The sequence below is a fragment of the Uloborus diversus genome, chromosome 1 (genome assembly GCF_026930045.1).
Source record: "Uloborus diversus isolate 005 chromosome 1, Udiv.v.3.1, whole genome shotgun sequence".
NCBI lineage: Eukaryota > Metazoa > Arthropoda > Arachnida > Araneae > Uloboridae > Uloborus > Uloborus diversus.
The window spans coordinates 248,472,330-248,485,333 of NC_072731.1; the positions used below are offsets into that span (position 1 = coordinate 248,472,330).

Genomic DNA, 13,004 nt, shown 5'->3' on the forward strand with positions numbered 1-13,004 from the left:
CACATACACATAACCCGTACACAAACACACACGGCTACATACACACACTCGTGATTGCGAAAAACATAATTTGAATTCAAGATGTCAAAATTCAAATTAATTTTTCTTCTTTTTTTTTTGGGGGGGGGGGGAGCAATTAAAGGTATTTTTCAACACTCATTTGTGCGCAAGTGATTTTTTTTAAATAAAAATTTAAAATTAGGATAATTTTATATTCTAAAGTAGTTTAGATTATTCTGGAGGCCAAATAATTAAGCATTCAACCTTCATTTCTCGCGACATATCATCATCGTGAGCACATGAGCCCTAAAAATTGGGGGCACAGGGCCGCAGTCCCATCTATAGAGTCCCTATATGAAGTGTGTTTGGAGCATTCGATTCTCTCCCTACTCTTCTGACGATGCTCATGGAAGCATTAATTAAAATTTTACCAATTTTTCTCCGTTTCTTGTTCATTATTATTATTTTAATTGTCATTATCTGATTTTTAAGAAAAAAAGACTCTGCGAATGACCTGCTTGATCTGTACAATCAAATCACAGAAAACACCAAAAATAAATTGACATAAAATGTAAAAAAAAAATAATTTAATTAAATTATGCGATGTTTACTCTTGTTTACGATTTTTTCAAGACTTTTTTTACGTTTGTGAAAAATACTAATTTAAAAAATATTATTAATGTGAAGAATTTCTACTTATACCATTTTTAACTGTGACCAAGTAAAGTGCTTGTTCTGTCTTTATCCACATCTTTGAAGTGAATAATTAGAATCTTTCAACTGAGCGATAAGTTGCCAAATATGGTAACAGTTCCTATTATTAGTCAGACTACCATAATCTTAGTATACGTTGCCAAAAATATTTTGAAATTTCAGGTTCAAAAATAACTTTTAAGATCCCGGTAAGAAAGGGGTTGAAATAAAATTTCTGCGTATCTTTTTTTATTTATTTGAAGTTTTTAACAAGTATTTTATAATTTTAGTTAAAATTAGTTATTTTTGTCACATCAACGCTACTTCTTTTAGTTAACTTCAACTGCAACTTTCAACTGTACATCCGATTTCTGTTCGATCGCATTTTGTGGATCTGTGCTTCGTCAACTCCCCACGACTGCGATGTGGTCGTGACGGCAATCTTCATCAATCCATTTCACAATTAACTTTAAATAGTTTATTTTATTTGTAAAATACTCTACAACTATGAGAGCTAAGGTAATTATGCTCATTTATTTGTTTTGCTTTTCAATGTGCGTCTATAATGTATAAAATTTTTCGAAGTGCGACAGACTCCTGCTAGAGTGCAATTCTGTTCTAAGTAATTTTTCTATAAAGTAGTATCCTGATCGGTTATTTTTTTTTGTCAATGCTTGATGTTTCTAAACAAGTCGACAGATTTAAAAAAAAAAAGATGTCGTTCGATCTGCCCCACAAATTAGTCGAACCACGTGTTAACATGCTTTGCACGTAGGGGTCTAATTTTTTTTTTTAATGAAGCATGTCTCAATTTAAACAGAGGTTCCAATATCTTAAGCGTCTTCACCTAGCAAATATATTATGTTTAGTTGACCTTTCTCACGATCATTATATGCTAATGCTTAATTATTTGTAGATTTTTACATGTGAAAGCAATTTGTATATTGTAAGCTAAATTTTATTAAAATATAGGGTAACTTTTTCCAGTTACAGGAGAACGTGATTTAAAAACACAAGTGATTCAGATATGCTGCTTAGTGACGCTTGTATTTAAAATAGCGAAAACTAGGGTCAGTTGGGGTGAAATGGGTCATGCTGTGTATTTTTATTAATAAAAATTTTTGGTGAGGCTGAATTTTTCTCAAACTTTACACAAGTTATGAGGGTCTTTTTGGCTACAATTCTGATTTTTAAAAAGTTTGTGTAAACTGCTGGGAGCACTACACTGACATTTTGTTTCTCAAGTCACATGTGAATTTTTAGGAAGCCTGATGAACTTCTTAAAATCTTGCTATACATTTTTTTTCTCTTGAAATTCTCAAGTGTTCAGTTAGAACAGACTTTCATTTACAAATTGCAAAAAACAGGTAGGAAAAGTATCAATTCTTTCTTCTTTTGTTGCTGTTTTCATGTGGTGGGGTGAAACAGGGAATAGTTAGGTTTAGCGAATTTTAATTCATAATGAGAGTAAATTGAAAAATCTTTTAAAATCCATAAATAGGTCTTAAATGGAAATTTAGAAGATTTTTAAATGTAACAAAAATAAAGTATGTATTATTAATGTGTAGAATTCAAAAACTAAACTTGCCATCATATTTACAACCTATTACTTACCTACTCTTTCCTAATTCAAATTTTTAATTTATTAAATTAAAATGCCTGGGGTGTATGTAAGAAAAAAGGAAAAGAAATATTCAAACTCTGATTTAGAGGCTGCACTAATTGAAGTTGAAGGTGGTTTAGCAATTCCTGCAGCTGCAAGGAAACATAATATGCCAAGAGAAACACCGAGGAGATGGGTCTCCGACACACAAAGTCGAAAAGGTTCGGATGGACGTACAACGCTAAGTGAAAAAGAAGAAAGATGTATTGCTTCAGCTCTAACAAAGTGTGGTTTCCCATTTGATAGAAAGATACAATCATTGTTGCTAAGGATTTCATAAAGACCAATTCTGAAAAATGCATTTGGCACTCTTGGCATAGAGTGGGCTAGGAATTTTGAAAAATGGTCGGCATGCCACTTATATATTTAAACAATACTAACTTAAATATTTAAGCAATATTTAATAAAACGTTGTCCTTGGAAAGCACTTTTGCATTGAGCTAAGGTTTAAATTCGAGTAATAAGTGTATTATATTTGGAAGTGTATTTTGTTGTTTTTTGATATAATATGCTCTATACCTTTCACCCTCCCCCCCCCCCCAATATATCAAAAATAAGAATTTGGAGAGCGATATATGTGGTACTGAAATTCTGATATTGTCCAGTCCTAATGCAAGTCTTTCTGACAATTTATATCTCCTGTTTAAAGGGAAAAAATCAAAATTTCCAATAACATCTTCAAAGAAATAGGATAATGCAAGTTAGTTAAACATAGCTGTGTTTTTTAACTAAAAATGTTTCTGGTGTACTGGTAGTTTATTTCAAAAAAAGGCAAGCCTAGGTAACTGGGCTGTCACTGGTGACTACCAAGTAAAATGACTAATATGTAAAAAATACAAAGGAGGTAAGAAAATGAAGATGTAAAAAAACTTAAGCTTCAAGTATCATTGATCGACCATTCTAGGAAGTACAACCTTTGTTCTTCCTAGAAAGTAGGGAAGTAGTAAAGCTTTCATTAATAAATGCACATAATTTCATTTGAAAAATGTTTTTCAATAACAAATCACAGTTTAAATGGGGCAATGGCGATTAAAATTTTTTATCATCTATAGCTGTATTGTACAGTCTGTTATTTGGTTTCCACTAGAAAAAAGTGGTTCTAACATTTCCTTATTGTTAAAATTAAATCTGCAATCCAATATCTCAAACTCATTCTGCAGTCTTACCTGCTCACAGTTATAGATCTTTTTTATTTCCTTCTGTTGATACATGTCACTATATATTAGCCCCTATACTTGGTTGGAGTTGTATATATCGATTTTTAAGGCATCTGGTTACTCGGAAGGACAACTGTTATTGAGAGTAGTCTCACCTCTTAGAATGAAATATAACTGCATGATGTATATTAAAATCCGCAGTACCAATACTTATTTTTTTATATTTAGTGGCGTAAGAAGAGGATGCGAAGGCTTAAGCGTAAGAGGAGGAAGATGCGTGAAAGGTCCAAATAAATTTGTTGGTAAGTAGATTGTTTTTATGCTGCACTGGACAGTGCTGGATTAAATGGTTTATCGCAATGCATTTTTTTTGGGTTCCTCTCGACTATCCTAGATGCCACTTACAAGCTTGGAAAATCAAAAGATACATGAAGTTAAAAAAAAATCCATAGGTAAAAAAAAAAGAATTTTCTGCAAAGCTCAAATTGTGAAGATTGAAATTGTAAAAATAATGCCAAAATATAAAGCTGTAAAAATAATGCCCAATTATAAAGCATTTCAAAATAACGAATAAAACATTTTGCATACTTTTTGTTTCGAGGTGAACAAATTAAATTTATTTTTAAAATGCCAACTCAATTTTTCTCGATTGTGTATGCTGCATTTATTTGTAAGTTGATGGGCAGTAAAAGTTCTATTTTCTCCAAAATAACACTGAAAAATGTTATTGCAGTGTGTCTCAATCATCTGGATTTTTTTTCCCCAGGTAGATGTTGGCAAGTATGATTTTGTGCCAACGTTATAAGTGAAGTTGCCAAAGTTATAAAGGAACTTTTTTTAAGCTTTGTGTGTCAAAACAGTTAAATGTTAACTGCTGCGTGTATTTTATTTCTGTGAAGTCAAGTCTGAGTTTGTACTCTCTTGAACAGTGCTACGCTCTTTCAAAGCTCTAAAGAACTAAATATTTCATCAATGATATTTTCTAATTATATGTTCGATACACAACATCACAAAGTTATTGGGCAGTTCTCAAAAGGTGGGAGCAAGCACAGATCTCAACTTTGAAGCTTCAACACCAAAAAACTTTCATTTTAATTGACTCAAAATTTTTTGAGTTAAATAGTAATACCGTATAGAGACAAGAATTGACATAAATTATGGAAAAAATGCTCTTCAAATACCCTTAAAAAATATTTTCTTCGCTAAAAGGCACAATTTTGGACATACCAAAACGTAACCTGAGCAAAAGTACCATTAAAAAAAAAATTAAAGGTTTGAATCGAACACTGAATAATTTTTTGTTAATATTTTACACAAATAACAAAAGTAAAGACAGATTATTTACTTTGTAAACAATTTTAGAAAAAAGTAAGTTTGAAATTTGATGCATGTCCAAAAGTTACGATCTTTACAATGCTATTATTTGAGAATTAAGTATATGATGTTTTCGTTTTAAAGGTATTTATCGATCCTCAGAATCAATTTTTAATTGTTTTAAAGTGTTTTCATAAGCTTTTATGCAGTATCTTAGAAGAAAAATAATTTTTCTTAAACATACATGTGAGATGTCCAAATGGCGTTACGATCTTGACGCCGATAATTCTGTCAGTTTATTCATGATTTTCGATGATCCACTGTCTTCTAACCTCAATAAAAAAGGTTACTATAATGTTATCTTCCTTAATCCATTGGTATTTTGCATAATTAATACGTTACACATTGAACAATACATAAATTACAGTAGAAACATGGCTGGTTATGATCGCAACGAAAGCCGTTTTGCGCTTAAATCGCCAAGCAAACCTCCGTTGGCGACAACACAGTATACGATAAGCTAAAGGTTACCAGATGGGAATTCCAGTTTGACAAATGTAGTTTATCATCAGCTGCATTAGTTTTGGAGACTTTATCGCCTGCGCTAGCAATTTTTTTTCCCCTGCTTTTGTTATTTTAGAATTTTTTTTCTCTTTCTTTTGGAAACATAATTTTTCGATCTCCAAATAGAAATACGAATTTCTTTTTTCAATAATTTTTTTAGACATCGTTTTAATTCCTATGACATTAGAAAATTTTTGAAATTGCTCAAAGTTACTTTGCTTTAGTGTTAAATACATCAGGGTTTGTACGCTCCTTACAAACTCTTTATAAACTCTTTTCTTTTTAAGAAAAGAAAATAAGGGCCCTTAAAACTCCTAAATTTTGCTATTTCCTTACAAACTCCTTTCTTTTATTCTACATGACCCCTAAAGATTTTCTGCTGTCGATCTGATACAAGTGATTATATTATACTGAATTCTACCATTGTTTTTAACAGGAGACTTCCGTTTTTTGCTTCCATCTCCTGATTGCCAGTTTTTAAGATTTTCTCCCATTTTTCAGTCTATCATCTAAAAGGTTCAGGTCACTTTCTTCTCAATAGATAGTGCCCTTTTCTAGTCATCCCACCAATGTCGGGAATAAAAAAATTTCCAATTAATAACTCTGCTAGCAAAAATTAAATTTTTTGGAAGCTTTCTACATTGCATGTTCAACGAAGCAAGTGCTCTGCCGAAAATTGCAGCAGATTTCAATCTTTTTGCATATTGAAAATATTTCAATTGTTTTGAAAGTTTGAAGTTATTTTAACATGTGCTACCCTATACCTACTTTCATTATATATTGATGTTTTTTTTTTCGGATTTAAGGAATCAAATTTTGGTAGCTACTTTTCTGGAAGAGACTAGGGGATGTACAGAACTTTAAGCAACTTTACTACTTATGTATTAGGTTTTTCCTTTGCAGTATGATTTTCTTGCTGCTACCTATTAGCTTACATCTACGAAAAATCCCCATTTCACTTCGAATTTAGTATTCATGTTATTCAAAAGCACAATTAATAAGTATTTTCATCAGATCTTTTTATATGTTGTCTTAGAAAAACATTTTGTTTAAGTAAAAAAAAATAATTTTTTTGGGAAACATGCCAACATAATAATACTTGGTTCTCGAACATTTGCTTTCTTTGTTTGAGATTTCAATCATCTTTTTAATATTATGTTTATAGCAATTTGATGTTCTTTTTTTTTATTAAAGCTACATTAGATTAGCTGGTTTTCATTAGTTTCAATAACTAAAAAAATTATAAATATCAAGTTGAATTTATGAACGTCATTGTCCTGATGCCTGCTAAAAAAATTAAATAAGCGTTATGTGATCTGATAAGCCTTATGTGATAAACAAGCTGTCATGACATTTTTAGAAAAACTTTCAATGCTGCAGATTTTTCAGTCTGTGGTAGAAACCACATTTTGTTTTTCTATACTTATTTGTTTGCATTACATACTTGCCAACTCTACTGTTTAACGAAGGACTCCAGTTTTCGCCCGATTTCCCGTTTTTTACGATTTTTTCCTGTTTTTGTAGTTTTTTTCAATTTTTCCAATTAATAAATCATTTTGTCAAAGTTAATTTTTTGGAAGCTTTCCACTTAGCTTGTTACAATGTTCAACAAAACACGTTGTTTTGCTGAAAATTGCAGATTTCTTTCCTTTTGTATCTTGGGAAATATTTCAATTATTTTGGAAGTCTGAAGTTATTTTAAAATGAGATACCCTATACTTACTAAATTAATTTTAATTTATATTGGTTTTATTTTTGGATTTTAGTAATTAAACTAATGCAGCTACGTTTTTGGTAGAGACTGGTACTCCTTGTTTTTGGTTTTTCCTTTGCAGTTAGTGATGTAAAATACCTGGGTATTTATTTTTAGGGGTAAATACCCAGGGTATATACCCGGGTAAATACCCAAAATGGGTATTTACCTGGGTATTTATTTCAAAAATTTATATCCAACTTTAATACTTTTCTGTTTGTATTCCACTATGTATATATACAGGGTGTTTTGTTTTATCTTTCAAGACCTCTATTTTTGCAACCGTTAGTCCTAGATGCATACTTCCAGTAGCAAAAATGTTCAAAATCAGATGCAGGCTTAAGATATTAAAAATTTGAAGTAAAAATAAAAATGAGTAAAAAAATACAAATTTTAACTCTTTACACCAGCCCCAGGTCCTCTGACTTATATTTAGGGAAATAATCTCCATTGAAAAACAATTACAAAAAAAGTTTGACATGAGTAGGACAAATATTCACTGAGATATGAAACGCAGTGTTTTGTGACTTACACCACTTTACACTCGCCCTCAGTAACATCTTTTGGGGGAAAATATAGCAGTTAATGAGTGTTTATATAAAATATAAAATTATATGTGTGCAGAGTGTGATTTTTCAAATTGTTCAAGGTTTTGCAGCTTGTTTTGCGTATCACGGCATAACATTTGCATGAATTTTTGAATAGAAATGAAAAATGTAAATACCTTGTGTTTTTTACTTTGCTAACCTATCATTCTTCTGAAAGGGTAATAAGTTCTAATCTCATCTTCTGTAGGGTCCCTTAAAACTTTTAAATGGAATATCTCCTTGAGTTTTGATTGCACAAATGTCAAGTTTTTTTTTGTGTCAGTAAGTTTTAAATGCAGATCATTTCTCTAAATATAAGTTAAGGGACCTAGGGTCGTAGAAAAAGTTAAATTTTGTAGTTTTTGACTCATTTTTATTTTTGTTTCAAACTTTCAATATCTTTACTCTGCATTTGATTTTGAATATTTTTGCAATTGGAAGTATGCATCTAGGACTAGCGGTTGCAAAAATAAAGGTCTTGCAGGTTAAAACAGAACACCCTGTATAACCAACCATATATACAAAACAATAAATTTTTCTCTAAAATTTGTATTTTGATCGCATATTTAAAATATTATTGTGTGGAACAACTCAGCAAGCTAATATGATATTCACATATAAAAAGCCATTCTACAAAAAGTAAAAAGCTTAACTGGTTACAAAAAAAAAAAAAAAAGTTAACATCTTCTCCAATTATGGCATTGAGAAGAAAGATTCTTTGGTTCATGATATGTTTCTTTCATAATTTCATTAAGTGTTTCAATAAAAAATATTATAAACTGTGTAATACATATGTATGTATCAGTTTTACCAATTATTTCATATTTAGATTTTTAAAAAAAAATTCTCGCTCACTTTTTGCATTTTTTTGTAAAATACCCAGTTTTTGGGTATTTACCCAGCCCTTGGGTAAATACCCGGGTAAATACCCAAAAAATATTTACCTACCCGCTGGGTATTTACCCGATCCACATCACTATTTGCAGTATATTTTTTTTTTGCTACTACCAATTAGCTTACATTTGTGAAAAATCCCCATTACACTTTAAATTTAGTATTCATGTTATTTAAAAGCGTAATTTAATAATTCTGTTGTGAAGATATCTCACTAGTGAATCGCCTATATACCTCTAGTGGAATCTTCTGTTTTTCTTTCTTTGAAGGTTGGCAAGTATGGCATTAAATAAATTCTGCAATCTATATTTACTGTATGAATTTAAGGTAGTACCTTTTGAAAATAACTTTAATATTTTTCTTCCTAAAAAGTATGAACCTTTAATAATTAAATGATAAAAGTATTTGTTTGTAATTTTAACTCTTCATTCCATGTTTCCTCATTCTTTAAGCTCTCAAATTACATTTCTTGCCTTTTTCGTAAAAGGCAGCATAATAGTCCAGATTTACTCAGGAATTAGGGTTTCATTAAAAGGTATATTCTTCACTTTTTCTCATAGCATCCCCATTTCCTGTTACTATCCTGAAGTAGAAGGGACAGAAAAGTACCACATATATTTTCAAATTAACTAAGAATTTGAAAATTGTGTTTAAGATCAAGGATGGACAATGATCTTATTTGTTTTTTTTTTTTTTTTTTTTTTAATATTTCATTTTGTGATTTTATGCTATCAGTACTGACTGATGCTAGTTTGTACTGACTGTACAGGGTTTTTATTTATTGCAGGTGTATAAGAAACAAGCTCCCTTTTATTTGTAATCAATTATATAAATAATGCTAAAAACTGAATATTTCATCATTTTACTTTACCCCACCTTCACCTACATTGTTTTTAATTTTGTATATTTGTACGATAAGTTTTGCATGTTAATCCTTGTACATGTATAGACGAATTTTTGTTTTTCTTCTAGGTGACAACACTAAAAGACCTGATGTACCTGATACAGAAATGAAAACTCAAAAGTTGGATGCATGACAGGAAGCATCAGTTCCATCATTCATTTTTTATCTTGAACTTTCCATGTGTTTGGAATTATTGGATACCACAACAGCTTGTAAATTTCAGAAATACAAGCTCCTAATAAATGTTTCTTTGTGGAGATTTTCTTATATTTCACTTGTTGTTCAGGCAATAGTGCTTACTCATGTTGTGTGACCGAAAATCTGTTTTACTTTTTGCAGCAGTTTTATAATTTATTTTTCTTAGGCATCTGTATAACGAATACAACCGTGAACTAAATTTCAGAAAAAGAAATATTGGGTTTTAGTCTTCATGGACATGGGTATAGAATTAAGTCTATTAGCTTATATAAATTGATTTTATGACATCTTGACTTGCTCTAGTAACTAAAATTGGGAATGTGTAGAGATTTTAGTGTGGCTTAACTCTTCTTCATTGTGTAGAATAATATTTGAATAGCGATTGACCTGGTTGAAAATGTTTTTCATTGTGTTACAAATAATGTCTGCAGCTCATAATTTATTAGTACGTATTGTTTATTTTAATTTTGTTCCTGTTCAAAATTTCTAGTTTTTTCTTTAATTTTCTTTTTAATATTGTGAATCTGGCTCTGATAATACCAAAAAGAGAAATGCTAATGGATTACTAATTAAAATCTTAATCATACTGAATATTTCGAAGTTAAAAATCAAAAGCAAGGATTTTGTTCACTGGAGAGAAAAAGCCAATGGAATGATTTTATTCATGCTTATCAAGTGAGCTTCTGCAGAGGGTAAATGTTGTAAGCCTATCCTAACATTTTGGCAACAGTCAGATAATAGCTAAAGTAGTTTTATATCTATTAAGAGTTCCTATAGGTCTTTCAGTGACCTGTTTCAAAGGGCTCCTTTGTACCTCCATGTAGTGCACTCAAATCTGTTACTTTCTCTCAGAATATTTAGACTAATAAAAGGTATGGAGTTCTCCTATATTTTAAAACTCAAGTGTGAGATAATCTTTGACGCTTGGGCAGTGGTTGGCGCTGTAGATTCCTCTCTCGAATGTTCCACTCTTAAGAGAAACAGTTTATATTCAGTAAATTACCAACCATTAGCCAGGGCTAAAGCAGAAATACGTGAAATACACCGCCAGCTCAGTCATTTCCAACCGAGGACTGCAGTTTCGTGCTTATTAGCACTCATCAGCCCGGCATAGGAAAGTGACTGAGCTGGAGATGGGAAAACCTCTTAAGGAAGCCAAGAGCACGAAACTGCAGTCCTCGGCTGGAAATGACTGAGCTGGCGGTGTATTTCACGTATTTCTGCTTTAGCCCTGGCTAATGGCTGGTAATTTACTGAATATACCTTGCCTGCGTTCAATCTTCGAGTTGAACCGAACCATTGCTTCGGTCACTCGTCTGGTCTGCTAATTCTATATGCTACCAGTTTGTTTCGCACTCTTGGCTTCCTTAAGAGGTTTTCCCATCTCCAGCTCAGTCACTTTCCTATGCCGGGCTGTTGAGTGCTAATAAGCACGAAACTGCAGTCCTCGGTTGGAAATGACTGAGCTGGCGGTGTATTTCAAGAAACAGTTTATTTGGAAATTTTAGTTCTGAATTTCGTGAAATGAATTTTATCTGAAAAGGGTTATGGCAAGGCTCATTTACTATTAGAAGTGAAGTGGCCGTTGCCATCCCCCCCCCCCCCCCCACTACGAGTCACCTATGCCTTAAATCGACCTTCCAGGGTACTTCCAGTTATGTCTCTGTCAGGAAAAACAAAAGTACGAATCTCTCATTGGGAGAGCAAAGTGTGTTCTTCCATTTGCCAGCACTACTAATGCAAATCAATGCATTCTAGTAACGGAGGTATGCTGACTATAAAATTTGGGAGACCCTGTCAAAGATTTTCCTGCATTTATATTATTCACCTCTTCATTTCAATGCATAATCTTGCTTCCACTTTTTTACCCATACTTCTATGTTTTTGTGCACCTTATCCACAGACGGTGGCGGATCCTGTTGGGAGGGGAGATTGAGTAATGCATCAAGGGGGGAGGGGGGACTAATGAAAATAAAAATTAGAAAAAGGTTTAAGAACTGAAGCATGCTTTTTTTTTTTGGAATGTGTATCGTTCAAAGAGTGAATGGAAGTTATAAGTGCTTCTCCAGTACCACACACACAAGAATGAAAAATTGAAAAAAAGTTTCTATTAGAGTATTGAGGATCTATTATCTAATCTAAACTTTTCAACTTTTGATTCGTTTCTTTGAGGACTCGTGAAGTTTTTCCAGTTGCTATTCAGGTGTCCCCAATTGTACTTTTTTCCTTATAAAAGAAAGGTTTCAGTATTAAAATGGTCTCTTTTTATCAGTTTTCGTACCAAACATAATGAAATACTAAAATTGCTTTTGCAAATAAAATTGAAGATAGTTCTGGATTTGTTTGTTGTTCAGTTTAATATTCCCGCATAAGTAGGAGTGTTTGCAGGCTTGCCCCCGAAAATGTTTGTTAGAAACGCCTTTTTAGACTATTTGGTTTTTAATAAGAGTAAGGGAAGTTTGGTGGTCCCTTTTTGGAAATATTTTGAAATTTAAGGGTATATTTTCGAAAACACAATTGGTTACTATCTTTGTTCTTGAAGGGAAGGATGAGATAACAGGAATTCTCCCTAGTTTTATGATATTACAGCTTCAAAAAAGCAATTATATATATCTTTAGTAATGCTAAAAACCTGAGGGTTCCCCCAGAAATTTCTTCCCTAAAAACGCAATTGTAGGCCACCTTTGATGACGTAGCAGAAGACATGGGGTTCAGAACTTTTCAATGTAAGAGTTCCAAAAATGCTGTTTTAGACAATCTTTGAATGATGTTGAAAGACGAGAAAAGGACATGGGATCTCCTCTCCGGCACTTTTTCGGAATTGAAGTCGCAAAAACACAGTTGTATGCCATCTTTTATGACGTAAAAGGAAGGAACGGTGTTTGAAACTCCCCATCAGAAATTGTTCCAGATTGGAGCCTTGAAATGAGAGTGTTAACCATCATTGGTAGTGTTAAAAGGGATGCAGTCAGGAGTTAACATCCCTCAACTTTTCAATATTGAAGCTTTAAAAACGTAATGTTAGTGGGTCTTTGACCCACTAACGTGGAAGGACTCGTAATCGAGGGGATTATTTCGGAATTGAATATCCAGGAGATTTAGATATTCAATTCCGGAACTGAATAGGGCAGTAGCAGTCAGCTGCTTTTTGCATAGCAACGGAACCTGGCAACCGTTCCTGGTGGACAAGCAACCTCCAGTTCGCCGTATTAGCTGCATGTTATTGCGATTGCGATGTTATTCTTTTATGCTTTTTCTTTGTATAAAATGCATTCTG

General features: G+C 32.2%; 1 long non-coding RNA gene across 1 annotated transcript; it reads left to right on the plus strand.

Moving 5' to 3' along the window:
* Positions 1 to 1,062: 1,062 nt before the first annotated feature.
* On the plus strand, positions 1,063 to 9,788 carry LOC129226656 (uncharacterized). The gene is made up of 3 exons (XR_008580812.1): positions 1,063 to 1,212; positions 3,742 to 3,815; positions 9,598 to 9,788. It is a non-coding gene; the product is annotated as an uncharacterized LOC129226656 (long non-coding RNA).
* Positions 9,789 to 13,004: the final 3,216 nt, after the last annotated feature.